At 41.7% G+C, this 18,145-nt stretch overlaps 1 protein-coding gene across 5 annotated transcripts in view; it reads left to right on the forward strand.

The window, feature by feature from the left end:
- The window catches only part of LHFPL2 (LHFPL tetraspan subfamily member 2), a 184,040-nt gene that overhangs the window by 95,373 nt on the left and 70,522 nt on the right, over positions 1-18,145 (forward strand). For all 5 annotated transcript variants that reach the window (XM_032625474.1, XM_032625466.1, XM_032625467.1 and 2 more), the window contains one exon: positions 4,401-4,458. The gene's annotated coding sequence lies outside the window, so the exon portion shown is untranslated. The remainder of the gene's footprint in view (positions 1-4,400; positions 4,459-18,145) is intronic.

The raw sequence follows: 18,145 nt of genomic DNA on the forward strand, positions 1-18,145 counted from the left end.
TATTCGCTTCCATGCTTCACATCTTTGGGACCCATCATTGCCCCTGTCCTTGATGAATAAGTATGGTCTTGGTTGTTGCAATATTGCCTAGTTGGAAATACCCTGGACTTGCGAGTCAGAAGTCCTGGGTTGGAGCCCAGATTATAGCATTTACTGTGTGATTCAATTTAAGTTGTTCAAATTCCTAGTCTGTGAAATGGGAATAATAAATGACGTCTGTTCCCACCCCCACTCCAGCTACCTTCCACTCCTAGAGTTGATCAAATGAGAAAATGAATTTCAATGTGTCGTGTAACTTACACAGTGCTCTGCCATGGGACGCCCCCCATCCTTACCAAATATGGGCTTTGTGAACTACCGCAGGGTTCATGAAATGCCTCTTTCTGTTACAGGACGGTTATTGAGACTTTGCCCTTCTACGGGCCTCTGTGATCACAAGCAGCTGCCTCTTCACCCACCCAGAGGCAGCCTGGACCTCTGTGGGACAGCTGTTTATGATGACATTCTTTCTTCAGTTAAGCTGAAACCTAGCCTCCTAACTTCAAGATAACTTACACTTCTTGGTTCTAGTTTTACAGGGTAACAAGAAACAGTTCAAATCAGTGCATGTCAAGTTATAGAAATTTATAACTGAGAAAGGGGTCTTAAACTCAGCTTCCTGTTTTTGGCAATTCAATTCAATAAATAAGAGCTGGGGCCTGTCACGTGGGTACTGTGCTCCGGCACTAAAGGCAGCTATTGTTTCTGCTCCTGATCTGCGGAAGTGGAACCAAAGGGCAGGGAACCAAATGGGGATGAATGGGAAGCAAAAACTTTTTAACTCCTTAATATGCAAAAATGTGGTGGTATGAATTTTTTTAAGAATCCTTGCTAGAAGAAATAGTACCTGTATTTATTGGGCTCAGCAGACTACTAATGTACAAATGAACATATTTACAGAATAGAAATAGAGTCAAAGATGTAGAAAACAAACTTATGGTTTGTTTTACCAAGGGGGGAAGGGAGGGAGGGATAAATTGGGAGTTCGTGATTGACATATACACACTATTATATATAAAATAGTTGACTAATAAGAATCTACTGGGGATTTCCAGTGGTTTAAGACTTCACCTTCCAATGTAGGTGGTGTGGGTTTGATCCCTGGTTGGGGAGCTAAGATCCCACATGCCTCTCTGCCAAAAAAACAAAACATAAAACAGAAGCAATATTGTAACAAATTTAATAAAAACTTAAAAAATGGTCCACATCAAAAAAATCTTAAAAAAAAAAAGAAAAGAATCTACTGTATAGCACAGGGAAGTCAATACTCTGTAATGACCTATATGGGAAAAGAATCTAAAAGAAAGTGGATATGTATAACTGATTCACTTTGCTGTACAGCAGAAACTAACACAACATTGTAAATGGACTATACTCCAATAAAAATTAATTTTAAAAAATCTACAAAAATGAAGACAAAAGAATGATAAATAAGAAACACAGATATTTCTTTTTTTTTTTTTTTTTTGCGGTACGCAGGCCTCTCACTGCTGTGGCCTCTCCCGTTGCGGAGCACAGGCTCCGGACGCACGCGCAGGCTCAGTGGCCATGGCTCACGGGCCCAGCTGCTCCACGGCATGTGGGATCTTCCCGGACCGGGGCACGAACCCGTGTCCCCTGCATCGGCAGGCGGACTCTCAACCACTGTGCCACCAGGGAAGCCCAAGAAACACAGATATTTCTAATTTTTATAAGCTTCCATGTGTTTAACAACCTGTAAATGAAAAACATATTTGCACGTAGAGAAATGGAAAACTGGTGATATTGCAGCGTGATAATGCCTTTGTGAGTGCTGCACTTCCAATGCAGGGGGTGTGGGTTCGATACCTGGTCTGGGAGCCAAGATCTAAGATCCCACATGCCTGTCAGCCAAAAAACCAAAACAGAAAACAGAAACAGTATTGTAACAAATTCAATAAAGACTTTAAAAATGGTCCACATCAAAAAAAAAAAACAAATCTTTAACAACACAGTAAAGCATCTGTACTCCAATAAAAATTAATTAAAAAATAATAAAACAAATGGATATATTTAGTACCTACTTCAGGGTTTTTGTGAGAAATAAATGAGTTAATTTCCATGAAGTACATAGAACAGTGCCTGACAGTTAATACATTAACTATTTTTTATGAACTTTTGAGGACTGAGATTTGACATATTTTTAGTCTACTGTATTTTTTTGAAATAGCATTAAAAAATTAAAAACTGTAACACCCTATTTACCAACCATATCCAATAACAGAATTGGCATGGTTCATCTTTCTGATCACTTTGGTGGTTTCACAAGATGGGACTTGGCTGTCAGAAAAGGTTTATCATGATACTGAAAACTTACTCCCAGATAACATACTTCTTTGGACCTTAGGCCAAATTTATGTATTCTAGGAGGTGCCTTTTTTTGGCAGTATGAGTTTGGAGAACTTTAGGTGGGAATCAGGATTCAACCCTGCCTCCTCTGTTGTTAGGGTCTCAATATCTGCCTTAACTGTCCAGAACTTTTGCTTGCCTTGTATGTAACAAAAGAGATTTTTTAAATGTTATCTTTGATTTGGAGGTGTGCTAATTCAAGTATTTTGTGACCCATTTAGCTTTTAGAGGTAATGAAACATTGATCAAGAACTTCATTTATAACAGACCGATTCATAATAATCCTAGTGGCTTATTTCACAGAAGCTGTTTCCAGATAAAAATACTGATCGTGACTTCCCATGATGTTTCCTGAAAGGGTAAAATTAAGCTGTGGGAAATTCTTGGAATTTAACTAGTAATTAACTTATAAAGAACCTTTTAAAAAAAATCATAACTCCCCCAAGCTATTATATAACAAAGGACCTTAGGAGTTCAGAATTCTTTTATGTATGTATTTTTTCTTAACTGAAACCCAATGAGCATTGTCCAGTATCTTTGAGTTTGTAACTGAACAAAAATGATTTCTTTAGATAGAGGAGCCTTTGAGTCCAGTATTGGCTTTTAAACCTCAGGTCCAGTCTGGATTTATACTGATGCTGCACGTGTTAACCTAGTTATCTGGATGTAAGTTTACTCACGTACTGTATTATGTTACAATCCTAAATGGCATGATTAGGCTCAACATTTTTAAACATGCAGAAAGCACAAGTTAATTTTATCTGCTAGTCAGTTTCCTTTCCAGACTTTTACTTTAAGGAATGTCAGATTTCTATTTGGGGAGGTGATGAAAAGACTACATAGAGTGAAAGGAGTGCTTTCAAGGGGCCACATGGCAGAGTGAAAAGAGCATGATTTGGAAACCCTGGATCTGTGTGATACTGGGGAAGTTTCTCTGCTTCTTTAAAAATCTGCTTCCTGGGCTTCCCTGGTGGCGCAGTGGTTGAGAGTCCGCCTGCCGATGCAGGGGACACGAGTTCGTGCCCTTGTCTGGGAAGATCCCACATGCTGCGGAGTGGCTGGGCCCGTGAGCCATGGCCGCTGAGCCTGTGCGTCCGGAGTCTGTGCTCCGCAACGGGAGAGGTCACGGCAGTGAGAGGCCCGCGTAACGCAAAAAAAAAAAAAAAAAAAATCTGCTTCCTCATATGTTAATGGACATAGTCTCTGTCTGGAAAGGTTATAATCTGATGCCACACAGTCCTAGGTGCACAATAAATTCCCAACAAATGGCAACTGTGATATTTTATATAAGAAATTTGTTCCATTTATGTTTAATATTTCAAAGCAGTGCTGAAAGACATTTTGGTCTATTTTGTGACCGTATTAAATAGCCTTATAATTTTAAAAGTTTATCTAAAGACTTTGATTTTGGAATAAACTAACTAATCATTAAAGAAATTCTTCTTCTCGATTCTTCTGTTTACTATGTGAGGGTTTTAATGACCATTTCCCCAGTTCTCCAATTTTTGACATCCTTGTGAATTTAGCTTTAAAAAAAGTTAACAGAATAACTGAAAAAGGATATAAAGTGCTGCCAGGATGGATTCCTCATTCACAATTTTATATTTCATTCCATAATTCATTTTTGGATTATTTGAGCTTTTTATGTTTGTTCATAAAGTGCCCTCAAGGTCACAGGTTGTGTTTTCAAGTTGATCCCCTTGTGAGGGGAAAGGAAAGGATGTCGTAAGGTGCATGTTCACGGGCTGCACCTTCCTCCCTGCTCTCTTATTTTTTTCTGGTTCATCCGTGGTTTGGACTTTGGGTTAGTACATCAGTGTTCCCAGGAAGGGGTGGCTACATTTTAATGCAAGCTGAACTTATATGCAACCTGGGGGCCAATATTTGAAACACCACATATTTTAATGAGACATAAAATTGTATGGTAAGCCTTCCTTGTGTGTTTAAAAGAAAAGAAAAAAAAAAGTAATGTTTTGTTCAATTTGTTTCTCCAGGTTGCATTTTTCTGAAGTTGTTCATTGAGACTTCCCAGCATTCCTGCAGATATAATAGGTGAGTCAATGAAATCAGATACCCTTACTATCAGTGATTCTTTGGAAACCCTTTCGAGGTGGGTGGCAACTTACTTCTCGAAAGAGGTGCAGTGTTCCAAACTTTGGGGCCCTGAATGATAACCACTAGTTTTTTTGTTTTTGTTTTTGGCTAGAAATACCACTTTGATGTACACAAATGTAAAGGACCCTGTAAAGTTTCACTAATGATATTAAGTTTAATGCTGTAAATTCCATACCTTCAGTTCTGACATGGTTTGTTTTGTCACCATTTACAAACAAGTTTAAGACCTCTTTATAATGGGCCCAGCTGGCTTTAAGTTGTCTTTCCTTTTGAGCTTCTCTGGATCATTCACCCTTTGTTATCATTTCTCTCTGAAAGGGGAAGTAGAGATGGCCAATTCGAATTACCCAATTTTAGTTTTTGATGACAGCATGGGTAGAGGAATTGCCTAAATAAAAATTGAAAACAGTTGACTAATAGGTGATTTATGATTAACTCTATAGATTTGAATTTATAAAGGTCACTTTGGGAGAATATTAGTAACAGAAATAGGGGCTGAGTAACCTCCTACAGTATGCATTCAAGGAAATCAAAGTGGAAAGTTAAATAACTGTCCCCAAAGACTTTGATCCAGCTCTGTTTCTCAAGAGGGAGAGGCCTGTTCAACCTGGTCCTGTAGGGGCCTTGCTCTTGTCATGAACTTGAGGGTGGGGCTTGGGCCAAGGGAACCAGTGCATGGTATGTACTTGGGACTGACCGACACCCTGTCCAGGAGGGTCTGCCACGTGCAGGGGATTTGAAGAGTATTTTCACAGATACCATCTCATTTGTGGAAAGGTGATCTTTCTTGTTTACACATTCTGGGGAAGGAAAAATTGCTTTTATGTCGTGAATTGAACTATTGATTTCTCAAATGTTTTTAAGTTGTCCTAACAACTGCTGGTTGGGTTAGGTGAGGAAGCTTGGCTTGTTTTTCGTTTTTTTTATATGGGAACTGTAAGCACTTATGAGTTATGAAATTATTTGAGCAAAGTTCCTGTTCATGGGAAAGCCGAGGCTGACCCAAGACAGGTGGGTATCCTGTTGGCACTTTATCAAACTGATAATCTTTAAATATCTGCTCCATGTTTATATAGGGGTGGGAGAAACTGATTGTCTATTAATAAAGACTATTAATAAAAAATACATACCTTTCCCTGCACATTGAAAATAAAGGATTTATTACTTGTGATTTTCTGAGCCAGGTGTTCATAAACCTGTTTAAAATTTGGCTAATAACGATCTGCCATGCGCTGTTCAGATCCAGAATTCCAGAGACCTGCCAGCCAGGTGATAATTGGGGTTGCTGGTGAGGCCTGCTTTTGCTCATACAGTTCTGTGAGGGGAATATTCTCAACAGAGACAGGCTTGTGCTGGTGAGGGGTGTTTCTTTCCACTCAGAGGCACTGTCTGCTTGAGTGGAAACAGGTCCGATTGCCATTTTGCCTGTTATGAGGCAATGCACCCCCGAGTTAAGTGGCTCCATGTTTCCAATGTATTCCAATGATGATTTAGTCCCCCTTTGTGAGTTGTCACTCTGGATCAGTTCCAGGCTGGCCTGTTTAATCCAGCTCTGGGGAAAAGCCAGTTCCATCTGCCAGTGCCTTCAGCAGCTAAGTCGTGTTTGCCCTTGAAATCCCTGTCTCTGAAGATTTAACCAGATTAAAACCAACCTGCTCTGTATCTCTTTTGGTTTTTGTTTTTTGAATTGTGAATTCATCCCATGTAAATACAATAAAACTTTACCAAATCAGAAGACATAAGAACAGCCACTCTGATTAACAGCATCTAAATTACGAAGAAATCTGATCCTACCTTCTGCTGTATATGGTCGCTCATGTTATATCAGCTTGGTAGAAGGTTTCTCTTGAACAAAGAGAGTCACTGCAGTTTGGGGAGAGTCTTATCATCAGGAGGCCCTAGGCTGAGGCTCCACCTCGGCCGGATGCAGACCTGGGTTGGAATTCCAGCTGTGGTGCAAGCTGGCTGTGTGACTGAAGGCAGCCTTCCTTACCTGATGGAACTCTCATCTCTTTATATGTGGATACTACTTCCTTCCAGAGTGGTTTGGAAGAGTGAACAAGGCATGATGGCAGCATGCGTGGTACATAGTAGACGACAGGTACCCCCTGCCTGGCTCTTGACCCCAGGCATCTTAGAAAAGGCATTGGACACGGGGTGGAGGGACTGCTCTGCTGGGTAGCTCCTGTGTCTCCCTGGTAAAGTACAAGGCGATTCCTGCTCTGTTCTGCCCCACCTACTCCGTGAGAATTGTGAGGAGGCTTTGAAAAGTAGGAACTTAGGGTGTGTGGTTAGAATCAGAGGGCTTCTATGGCAGGCTTTTTTTTCTTTCTTTTTTTTTTTTTTTTTTTTTTGTGGTACGCGGGCCTCTCACCGCTGTGGCCTCTCCTGCTGCGGAGCACAGGCTCCGGACGCGCAGGCTCAGCGGCCATGGCTCACGGGCTCAGCCGCTCCGCAGCACGTGGGATCCTCCCGGACTGGGGCACGAACCCGTGTCCCTTGCGTCGGCAGGCAGACTCTCAACCACTGCGCCACCAGGGAAACCCTTTTTTTTCTTTTTAATCTGACTTTCTGGGCTTGAATCCTAGCTCTGCACCTTATAATTAGGTGTATGACCTTGAACAAATTATTAACACCCTCTCTGGCTCTCACCCTATCTCACAGGATTGCTGTGAGATTAAATGATGTACTGTGTGTAGAGTGGGGCATATGGAACTAGTACCTGGTGAATCTCAAGAAATATGCCAGTAAATTTGCCAGAATACTTTTAGAAGGGAGACAGAGAATCTGACTCAAAAGAATATCCGTGGTTTTAAAATCTCTCCAGTTTGAACCTCGGCTTACTGTGCTGTCTTTTGTATCATGTTATGATAGTTTAGACCAGGGAAGGTCATCTTTGTCCTGAATAAACTAAGAGTGGCCATATGCTGCCATGTGGGACTCACTCATTCAGAAGGGCAGAGCATTGGGAGTTAGTGTTCCTGGATTTTCTTCATGAGCAAACAGATCTTTCCCCATCTGGAAGAATTCTTACCAGAATTGACGAGATTTGCAAAGTGAAAGCTCTAGACCTGCATTGTCCAATATGGTGGCCACATATGGCCATTGAGTATTTGAAATATGGCTAGTATGACAGAGGCACTGAATTTTTAATTTTATTTAATTTTAGTTCATTTAAAATTTAGAACTAATAGTTAATTCAGTTATTGGAAAACTTTTACATATGTGTGGGACAACTTGGGCATCTACTTTTCAACTGTAAATTTTTTAAAGTTTAAATCAGATCAAGTATTTCTGATGAAAATTTAGTGCCTGAGTTGAGATGTGCTGTAAGTGCAAAATACACAACAGATTTTGAAGTGTTACTGTGAGAAAAAATTATGTCAATATTTTAATACTTTTTATATTGATTCTGTGTGGAAATAATATTTTGGATATTTTGCGTTAAATACATTATTACAATTAATTTCTTTTTGCTTTTTTAATGTTGCTCCTAAAATTTTAAAATAATGTACATGGCTCACAAAATTCTATTGGACGGTGCTGCTCTAGACGATCCTTGAAAGAATCGGATAATTTCTAATTTATTAAGTGAAGTACAAGTTTTTCCAATAGACTGCAGATTATGAACGTGGTTTTTTTCTTCTTTTACGTTTTTTGTTTCAGTTTACCAATTAACAAGTTTAGAGGAATTTTTAGAAATACTTAAAATTGGAAAGAAAAAGAAAAGGCACGTAGCAGATGTGTTACCTGAACCTCACGTGGTACAGCCTGAGGCTCCATTTAGACATCTTGGCTGTAGTCTTTCCCCTCAGCCTTCTTACGAAATGTACGAAGGGAGGCACTCACTGCCATCCACCAGGATATGAACCCACACACTGTTTTTCAGCTAAATATTCTGCTTCCTTGATGATTGTTGGCTCTGAAATTTGATGCAGATACCTTGTTGCCCGGGTCACATTTTGCCATGCCCAGGAGATCGGTTTAGGAACTGTCATCCAGGAGAAAATGACTTTTAATCACCTATAGCAAGTAGCACTCCCTTCTTACTGTAGTACCAGAAATACAGAGATGCATTCCGAAGGGAATAATTGCTGGCTTGATGTTTAGTTGTAACCGGTGTGTGTATGAAACGTGAGAAGATAATACAATGAAAGTCATTGGTATTCTGTTTCACATTTATGCCCTGGGTGACACTTAAGTGTATTTTAAGTGGTGGGGGGAAGAGTGTTAGATTCAGAATCATCTTGGTCTGGGTTTGAGTCCTGGCTGTGTCACAAAGTGATGGTAGTGAGGTTTCCTAACTTCTCTGATTGTGTTCCTGTGTAATTGGTGCCAACAAACACCAGTCACTTTCCTTGTCAAAATTCTTCCATTGTAATTTATCTGTGACACCCGCACCCCTTTCTGTAAGAAACATGGCAAATACCTTGCCGTCATACTTTTCCATACTGAGCAAGTGAATGAGAGAGTTTACTTTCCAGTACTGTAAACTTTATCTAGGAATTAAACAGGATTTGATATTTATATATTAGATAGAAACCATTATCAAATTTCATGAAGAATCTGAAATTCACTGTTTTTAAATTACAGTATTAGAGTATAGAATTCATTTCCACCAGCAGCTTGAAAGCAGTTAATAGGAGAGGAGAAGCACTTAGTAAGAGAGGATATTATAGCCTTGTCCTTTTACTGAGGGTAAATTGGATGAAATGTACATTCTCTGGATAGAAAATGATAAAATAAAATTTAAGTAGGCAGTGGTTTACAAGACTTAGCAAAAGCAAATCAAAGTAATTAAATGCATTAAAGACTTAAACTGAGTGCAGTTCTTTTTCTGTTTCTGTTACTTGCATGTTGATAGGTTGTCTTTTTTCTGGTCAGAAGTCTGGCTGTAGACACTGTGCCTGTCTGAAGGAGAGTTCTGAGCATTCTTCCCAGCAGGGGCATTCCCTTTCTATGAAAAGTGGCTTCCCTTGGTAGACTGTAAACCTCCTGAGGGCTGGTCTGAGTCTTTTATTACACCCTCTGTGCCCAATACAGTGTCTGATGCATGGTAGGTGCTGAGTGAATATCAGCTGAATGGATGGAGGATAAATGATGCTTAGACTATAGAGCTGGTTCTGTAACATTCTCTGAAGAGAACTCTACTTCAGGTACATTATAGGCTGCCCAGCACAGTGCCTGACATGTGTTACGTGCTCAGTAAATGTTGGGCAAATGGAGGCGTGAATGTGGGCTTAAGTATAACTTCCAATTTATAAAGGACTTTTGGGAGTATGACCTGTTTGCTTATTTTTTTGATATTTAAAAATATCTTTATTAACATGAGGTCGGAAATAATTTCTTAAGAAACAAAGAGCATGTCATATAGGAAACGATAACTTTGGCTACATTAAAATTATGAACTTTATCAAAAGCCTATATAGAGAGTGAAAAGATAAAATATTTAAAACACTCGTAAATTCATGAAGGAGAATATGTAGAGAATGCCTGTGAATCAATACAGAGGATAGGCGACCAACTGAAGCAAAAATCCAGGAGTGGAGAAGGGTGGCGAAATACTTGAACAAGCACTTCATAAAGAGGAACCGCAAGGAACCAATAAAATGAAAAGTTGCTCAACCTCTTGAGTAATGTGATTACAAACCCCCCACAAGATACACCCTCACCTCCACTTGATAAGCAAAAGGTTTTTAAGTCTGATAATGGCAAATCCCTACAAGAATGTGGAACAGCATGAACTCTCAGATACCGCTGGTGAAAATCAAATTATTAGATTCACCCACTTTGTTTTTTTTTTAACTTTTACTTTTTTTTTAACTGAAAAAAAGTTGACATACAGTATCATGTTAGTTTCAAGTAAACAACATAGGGAATTGACTTCTAAATACATTATGAATTGATCACCATGATAAGTCTAGTAACCATCTGAATATAACCCATTTATAATTTGGGAAGCAAAGAAGGTTCTTTTAAGCGGAGGGTTGAAGTTGAACATTAAGAAGGCACCACGAGTGACAGATTGACCAGAGGCCAGGAGCCCAGGTAGGAAGGTGTCAGTGGCAAGAAACGACGAGGGCTGGGGAGGAGAGGGTGGGCAGGGCTGCAGCTAACTGATGAAGTGCAGTCCCGGGGGAAGGGGGAAAGGTGCCTGTGAGGTTGCTCTGGGCAGGGGCTGGGGCAGCTCTGTGGCAGAGGGAGGGAGGGTTGCAATAGGGTAAGATTAAAGTACAAGGAGTAGATGTTAAGAGAATTCCCAAGTGGTGGCCTCAGTTCTTTTGAGAAGTAGAAGTTCATCTGCTTTGGGGAGAGGAGGTGAAGCCTGGGGTTAAAAAGAAGAATCCATGATCCCCTACATGGAAAGGAACTCTTCTCAATGTTGATGTAACCATCTTCCTATGACTTCTGGTTCTTTGATGGATTATTCCACAGGGAATTCTGGTTCTCCATCTGATGCAGTTGGTCCACAAGGACCTTCGGGATCTCACATCAGTAGACATAGTTTTGTTGTGATCAAATGCCTAAGTCTATGAAAAACGCTATTTGCACCCTCCAGCAAGTTGATTTGGTTCCAGCTGGTACCTCTCTTGTCCGTCCCATATACATGGAGAAATGCCGTAATCCTTGTGTAGAAAGCTTTTCTACTTTAATGGTCCACTCTTTAAATTGTCCCTTGAAAGGAAGGGGGTGAACTGACCTCAGGCGAATGAATATACACTGGGATAGTGTAGAGGTGTCTCCCTCATTATCACCATAAAATACATTTATGCTTTTACATGAAGCTTGTTAATATAGGTAAATAGTAGCTGCATACATTTTTATTTGGTATTCTTTTTTTTTTTTTAATCATTTGCCATGTCAAACCACAGCAATCCATGCTTACAACCAAAGAAGGCCGTAATATAGCTCTGAAGTTCCAAGATCCTGCCCCCATAAACACCCTCTCTACTCTTTGAAATTTCATCATGGCTTTGTAACAGAAACTGACTTCTTCTGAATTAAATATTGATTTAATCTACATTTCCTTTTGGATTAATTCAATAACTAAAATAAAGTGTTCGTAATCTTTTCCCTCTTGTGCTCTCACCCTATGGGGAGACCACTAGTCATACAGCGGCCCTCTCCTTCCAGACACCAGCATCCCATGAGCCACGGGGCAGCCATTTACCAGGTATTATAGGGCTGGGGTGCCAGGCAACCTGTAAAAGTGGGACTGGCCCCCAATCTCTGTGCCTTATGTTACCAGCCTAGAACAGCCTGTGAAAAACTCTTAAAGCTAATCGGCAAGCTCAGATGGACTTGGAAATGTACCTGACTTTGATCCAAATTATTCTATATACACAGCCAAGTTGTGTTAGGAAACGGACACTTCCTGTCATTAACTCACAGCTAATGAAGACAAATATGACTGCAAATCCACTTTAGAAATCTCTGTGACAAATCTGTAGGAGCTGGGTTCTCTCTTATTGCCTCACTGCCTCATTTCTCTCTTCTTCCTTCTTTCTCAAACTGCATTCCTGATTCAATTAAAGTTCAATCTATTTTTCTCCTGCTGTTCATGGAATGACTATGGATTGGAAAGGCACGTTCAGACTAGGGTGGTGGTCAACTGCTGTCATGGACTCATCATTGTTCAAGGTCAGAGTAACCAGTTTATTGGCCATTTACACCTCACATCAAGTATATTTGTCTGCCCTTCTAGAAACTCAGGCATTTTGGTACAAGGGTAGTTACAGAGAAAGTCACTTGGGCAAAAACCCAGGAATTACATTTTTATTTAGTCTGTTTTATGCTTGTATATTTATGTCATCTGCACATCTTAAAGATGGGTTTTTGTTTTTTTTTTTTTTACCTGCTCAAAGGTCACACCTCAGTCTTTCTTGTGCCCTTGAGCACTGTATACTCTTGAAGCCAAGCAGTAGTCCTTATGTACTTACTCTTGTGGCTGGTCTAGAATTGCCAGAAGACGTTTGTATGTGTTTTTCTCCCGATTATCAAAATAATCCATGTTCATACAAAAAAGTATAAGCAGGAAGGGAAAAAATAATCAGTTCCTTTAGGGGTCACCACTGCCAATCTCATGACAAGGTTTTCTTTTTGTACATTCTTTTCTTCACATAATTGAGCACTTATTCTGTATGTGACTTTATGTTCAGTTACTTTTTTGTTTAATATTATAAGCATTGGGTTTCCCTGGTGGCGCAGTGGTTGAGAGTCCGCCTGCCGATGCAGGGGACACGGGTTCGTGCCCCGGTCCGGGAGGATCCCACATGCATTGGGTTTCCCTGGTGGCGTAGTGGTTGAGAGTCCGCCTGCCGATGCAGGGGACACGGGTTCATGCCCCGGTCTGGGAGGATCCCACATGCCACGGAGCGGCTGGGCCCGTGAGCCATGGCCGCTGAGCCTGCACGTCCAGAGCCTGTGTGCTCCGCAATGGGAGAGGCCACAACAGTGAGAGGCCCACGTACCACAAAAAATAAATAAATAAATAAAATATTATAAGCATTTCCCCATATCATAAAAAGTTTCTTGTTTAAAAAAAATTTCAGTGGTTGAATATTGTCTTATGGTATATATTTAAATCATTTTAACATTTTATTTTTGACATTTGAGTTGTTTTCTGATTTTTTTAAAAACCATTAAATATAAACTTTGAATATGCTTTTATAGATATTGATTCAGTTTTAAAAATATATCCAGGAAAGTTGGGCTGTCATTGGCAGTATAAGAGAGTACTTGTTTTGTCATGCCCTAAAGATGATCAGATCTTTCATCTTTGCCAGTTTGGGATGTGAGAATGGCACCTCATTTTAAATGTTACTGTTTTTATTACTAATGAAATTGAATATTTTTCATAAATAGAAGAGTCATTTGTTTTCTCTCTTTTGTGATTGTTTATGTCCTTTTCTGGTCAAATTGTCATTTATGATAATTGTGACATTTATGATTTTCCATTTTCGTAGAAGGATGTGTTGGAATGCATAACTTTGAGCATGGTGTCTTCTCACTGATAGTTAATTGCGTGCCAAATTGGCCTGTATTTGAGGGGAAATCAGGTGTGGAAGTGTCAAAGAGAACACACTCGGAGGTTGTGATGTGACTTGTTGGTTGTGACAGTCAGCATCTGGAAAGTCAAGTCTACCCAGTGAGCACCTCTCCTCCCTCACCCAGACCTTGTGGGTACCCTGTCATCACCCTGCATCCTGCCCTGTCCAGGCAGACGTGGTATAATGCCTGTTGACAGAGGAATAATAAAAACACAGCGTGTTGGCTCATAATGAAGTGTTCATTGACCCCTTGAAGTGATTCTTACCTGCTTCTTTTTTTTTTTTTTTTTTTTGTGGTATGCGGGCCTCTCACTGTTGTGGCCTCTCCCGTTGTGGAGCACAGGCTCCGGATGCGCAGGCTCAGCGGCCATGGCTCACGGGCCCAGCCGCTCCGCGGCACATGGGATCCTCCTGGACCGGGGCACGAACCCGTGTCCCCTGCCTCGGCAGGCGGACTCTCAACCACTGCGCCACCAGGGAAGTCCCTTACCTGCTTCTTTTCTGCTCATGTTTCTTCTCAGGCTGCTTGGATTACTTTTCTTGCCTACCCCTTAAGATAGTTTCCAGGCAGTCCTTGACCCCGTCTCTCCTGCATCTCCTTGCATTCTCCAAGTTCTCTACCGTACTCCGTGCCTTCAGTTGCTGCCCACAGGCCAGACCTCCCCAGACTAAACCTCTTCTCCAGTCTGCAGACCTATGTAGCCTTCTGCCTGTTGGGGGTTTCCCCCTGGTGTCCCACTGGCACATCTAATGCAGTGTGCCCTCAAATGCACCTGTTCCATTTCCCTGACTGGCCCTGTGGCCTGGATTCTATCTCCTGGTAAAAAGACCTCTACTTCATCCTCCATGCTACTCAGACACCTGAGTACCATCTCGAGACTCTGCTTTTCCCTCATTGGCAACATCCCGTGGGTTATATGAAGTTCTGTCATTTCTACCTCCTTCACATCCTTCATCCGCTTCCCTCTTCCTCCTGCCCTAGTTCAGGCTTCACTCCCTGAACGAATGATGATCACTTTCCCAATTAGAGACAGTCTTTAAAAATAAGTAAATCAGGTTTCTCTGAAGTAAAATTGATGTTTTTCAGAGCATGGTATTGTAGTGGAATATTTATTAATTCTATGTGTGAAGTAAATCCTCATCCATTAATTTATCTTTTATAGAAACCTGAATTCTTAACCTACTTGCTTGGCTTAAAGCAAAGTACACCTTGAGTAACCTCTAACGCATTAGTCAAGTGAGAGGCCCTGGGCATTACTCTCTATTTAAAGTGTTTTTTATTTGAGGACTTGACATTTTTCCTTTGGGTCTTAATTCTTTCCATATTCCATATGTGTTGTTTTTCTGTAATGTTGGAATTATCCTTTATTAGCTAGTTTTTCAACTTCACCTCCCATGGAATCAGGCAAGAAATACAATTATTTTCATAAGATTCTTTAATGGAGTAAAATTAATATTTTGGAGAATGAAAATACGGTGAATTGTTTCCTAAGGATTGAAAGACTTTATTAAGATAGCAAAATATCCTTCCCCAGGGTTACATTTTTTTCAGGGCTTATTGGAAATATGGTGCTGGGAAGAATAAAAGGAAATTTAATACCATGGAAGCTGGAAACAGCCACTGAAATCCAATCTTTAGGACACATATAATGCACTAATTCCCAGAGGTTTAAGACAGCTCCATTCGCTTCTTGAGGCTCTCAGGCTCCTTATGACCAAGACATGAAAAGGTTCTTCAGCACGAATGTACCATGACATATTTTGTTTACCATGAATACTGACTACACCTGAATATGGGATGTCCCAGGGTTCTGCCTTCCCTTATCGGTATCAAGTTGCTTCATTGTTGTACCTTTCTTAGATGGGGTTCCCCCAGTACAGATCCTGTGACAAAGACTGAAGCACAAGTTGGCTACCTGGGAGGTTATCCTGGAAAGCATTGTTAGGGGAATAGGCATGTGAATTAGGGAGGAGAAGAAAGCCAGTAAAGGGATGCTCTGGAGCAGGTTGCTCAATCCCTGGTGAATTCTAGGAAACATTCTTCAGAATCATCCCATCTGAGGGGCCAGCAAGCGGGGACATGTCTCCTCCAACTCACATTCGTCATTGATGGGTGCTCCTCAGACCAGCGCTTAAGGTCTGTTCCTTGCTGGGGCCAAAAAGAGAGCCCTCAGGTGGAGGTCCTGGGGGCTTGCTGTACAGATGTTCAGGAGAGGGGGCTGAGGGCAGTACGACTGGGGCACCAACAGTGCCTGCTGAGTGCACTGCTTTAACATTCTGAACACTGACAGACGAGCTCACTTGAGAGAGAGACACCTCAGGCGGTCAGAAACAAAGCACATGCAGAGACTGTTAGTAGAATGTACTTAAGTCGTATCAGTGCCTGATAGATGTCGGAGTGCATTTAAAAGATCCTGAGAATTGGCCATTGATCCTGAAACGGGGAAGGGAAGATGTAGAGGGAATCTCCGAGAGGTGTCTAGATGTTGTTCCTAAAATGACACATCGTGCCTCAGTCACAAAGGCTGCTAAGCCATATGGTAACAAATGGAACAGCTGGATCGTCCCAGCTCCTTATAGGGTCGCAGTTTCTTCAGTGCTAATCAGCCTACAGAATTATAGCTAGGCCCACAAGGAAATTACGATATTTTTTCCATGCACTCAGATCTGGAAGAAAACAAAAATCTGGCGGAAATCTGTGGCCAGCCAAGTGTGGACAGGGCCACCTTCATTACTTGGGGAAATTCCTGGGGAAGGAAAAAAAAGGTGGAATCCAGTGCTGCTAGTGGACCTTAAAAAGAATCCTCTGCTATGTGTTTGTCTATTCTTTCTGTTATACAACAGTCTTGATGATACATCTTAACATGGAAAATATATGCTAATATCCTGTCGTCTGTTCTGTTGGTGTCCTCTAGGGGACAAGGGGATAAGATCTTGATGCTATCAGCTATCTAATTACTTAGACCTGTTTCATGATGGCGGAACAACAGGAGAGTGTTCCTGCCCCAGTGCAGCCACGAGACAAGCAGAGAAGTAGCTGCCACTGTGATAAACTGATTATACTGGGGACAGAGGAAGGAGCAATTAGATCTGCTGTCTGGGGAGGCATCCCAGAGCTGTGACGTTTGACTTGGGCCTTAAAGATGACTGGGTTTCACTCAGGGGTAAAGGAGGAGAATGGCAGTCCAGGCAGAGACCAGGGAGGGCAAAGGCAAGGGACCTGAAAGTGCAGAGCGTGGTTGGGCGGCGGGGAGGGGTTGGTGTGAGTGAGGTTGTGGCGGCAGGCAGAAGTCAGCCTGCGAGAGTCCTGACGGCCTCGCCCCTGCCTGTGCCCTCTCCCCTGCACCATTGTCAACAGGTATTAACCACTTACAGCCACACCATTTCTATTGGCTCGTGTCCACGTTCCCATCAAACATCCTGCTGTCGTAGAAACAAACAGCTTAGGTGCAGGATGATGAATGGCGCTTACGGAACTTGTGTGAGGTTCGGAGTCCCATCAGTGCAGCCTTTTGGCAGTGAAACCTACATTTCGTGCTAAGTGGCTGGTTAGTGATCCCTGTAAAGCCTGTGGATGCCTTGTTAAAGGGGAAGGTGACATGCTTCATACAGGTGGTGAATATTATGCATAAAGTATATTATTTATCCTCTCTTTGCCATGTATTTCCTATCAGTCCATCAAGCCCCAAGTGTTCTGTGTTCTAAATATCTAGCTATGTTTAACAGTATATAAATTAGTTACTTCCTCTTTTATCATTTATGGACTGTTTTTCCCCATGGAATTCCCCAGTCCTCTGTAGATTCACTTTCATTCCATCCTTTGAAACTGCATTCAGGCTTCCAGGAGATGCTTCCCTAATGATTTCATAACATAAGACGAAGACTTAAAAGTAGTTGATGCCGGGCTTCCCTGGTGGCGCAGTGGTTGAGAGTCCGCCTGCCGATGCAGGGGACACGGGTTCGTGCCCCGGTCCGGGAAGATCCCACGTGCCGCAGAGCGGCTGGGCCCCGTGAGCCATGGCCGCTGGGCCTGCGCGTCCAGAGCCCGTGCTCCGCAACGGGAGAGGCCACAACAGTGAGAGGCCCACGTACCGCAAAAAAAAAAAAAAAAAAAAAAAAAAAAGTAGTTGATGCCAAAGAAAGAAATGTGAGGACGTCTTGAGTCTGATTTAGTAAATTGGCCCCTGGCTGCTCTGTATCTTTGGATGAATCACTGTCCTTTAGTGAGTGAATGTAAGAATAATCAAGTCTAAGAAACAGATCCAGCAGCCAGACGCATAAATCCTTCTCTCTACCCCTTGTCAGTCACTCTCCCCAGCACGAGGGAAAAAACAAAAGTAAATGGGATCTATGTTCAGTTTTGTATTTAGCATCCAGTTTGCAGTGTGCCTTTGCTGTGCACTGGTGCTCTTCTCCAAGCGCAGGGACTGGGATGGGGGTCTGGTCCTTGAATTTGGGGAGATTGCTCTTATCGTTTCCAGTCTGATAAGTGCTGTCACCCTAACAGCCCTAAATCTTGATTTGACCTGGCCTTGCCCACATGAATCTTCACCCACTATTGAGACCATCATAGT

This window comes from Phocoena sinus, chromosome 3 (genome assembly GCF_008692025.1).
Source record: "Phocoena sinus isolate mPhoSin1 chromosome 3, mPhoSin1.pri, whole genome shotgun sequence".
NCBI lineage: Eukaryota > Metazoa > Chordata > Mammalia > Artiodactyla > Phocoenidae > Phocoena > Phocoena sinus.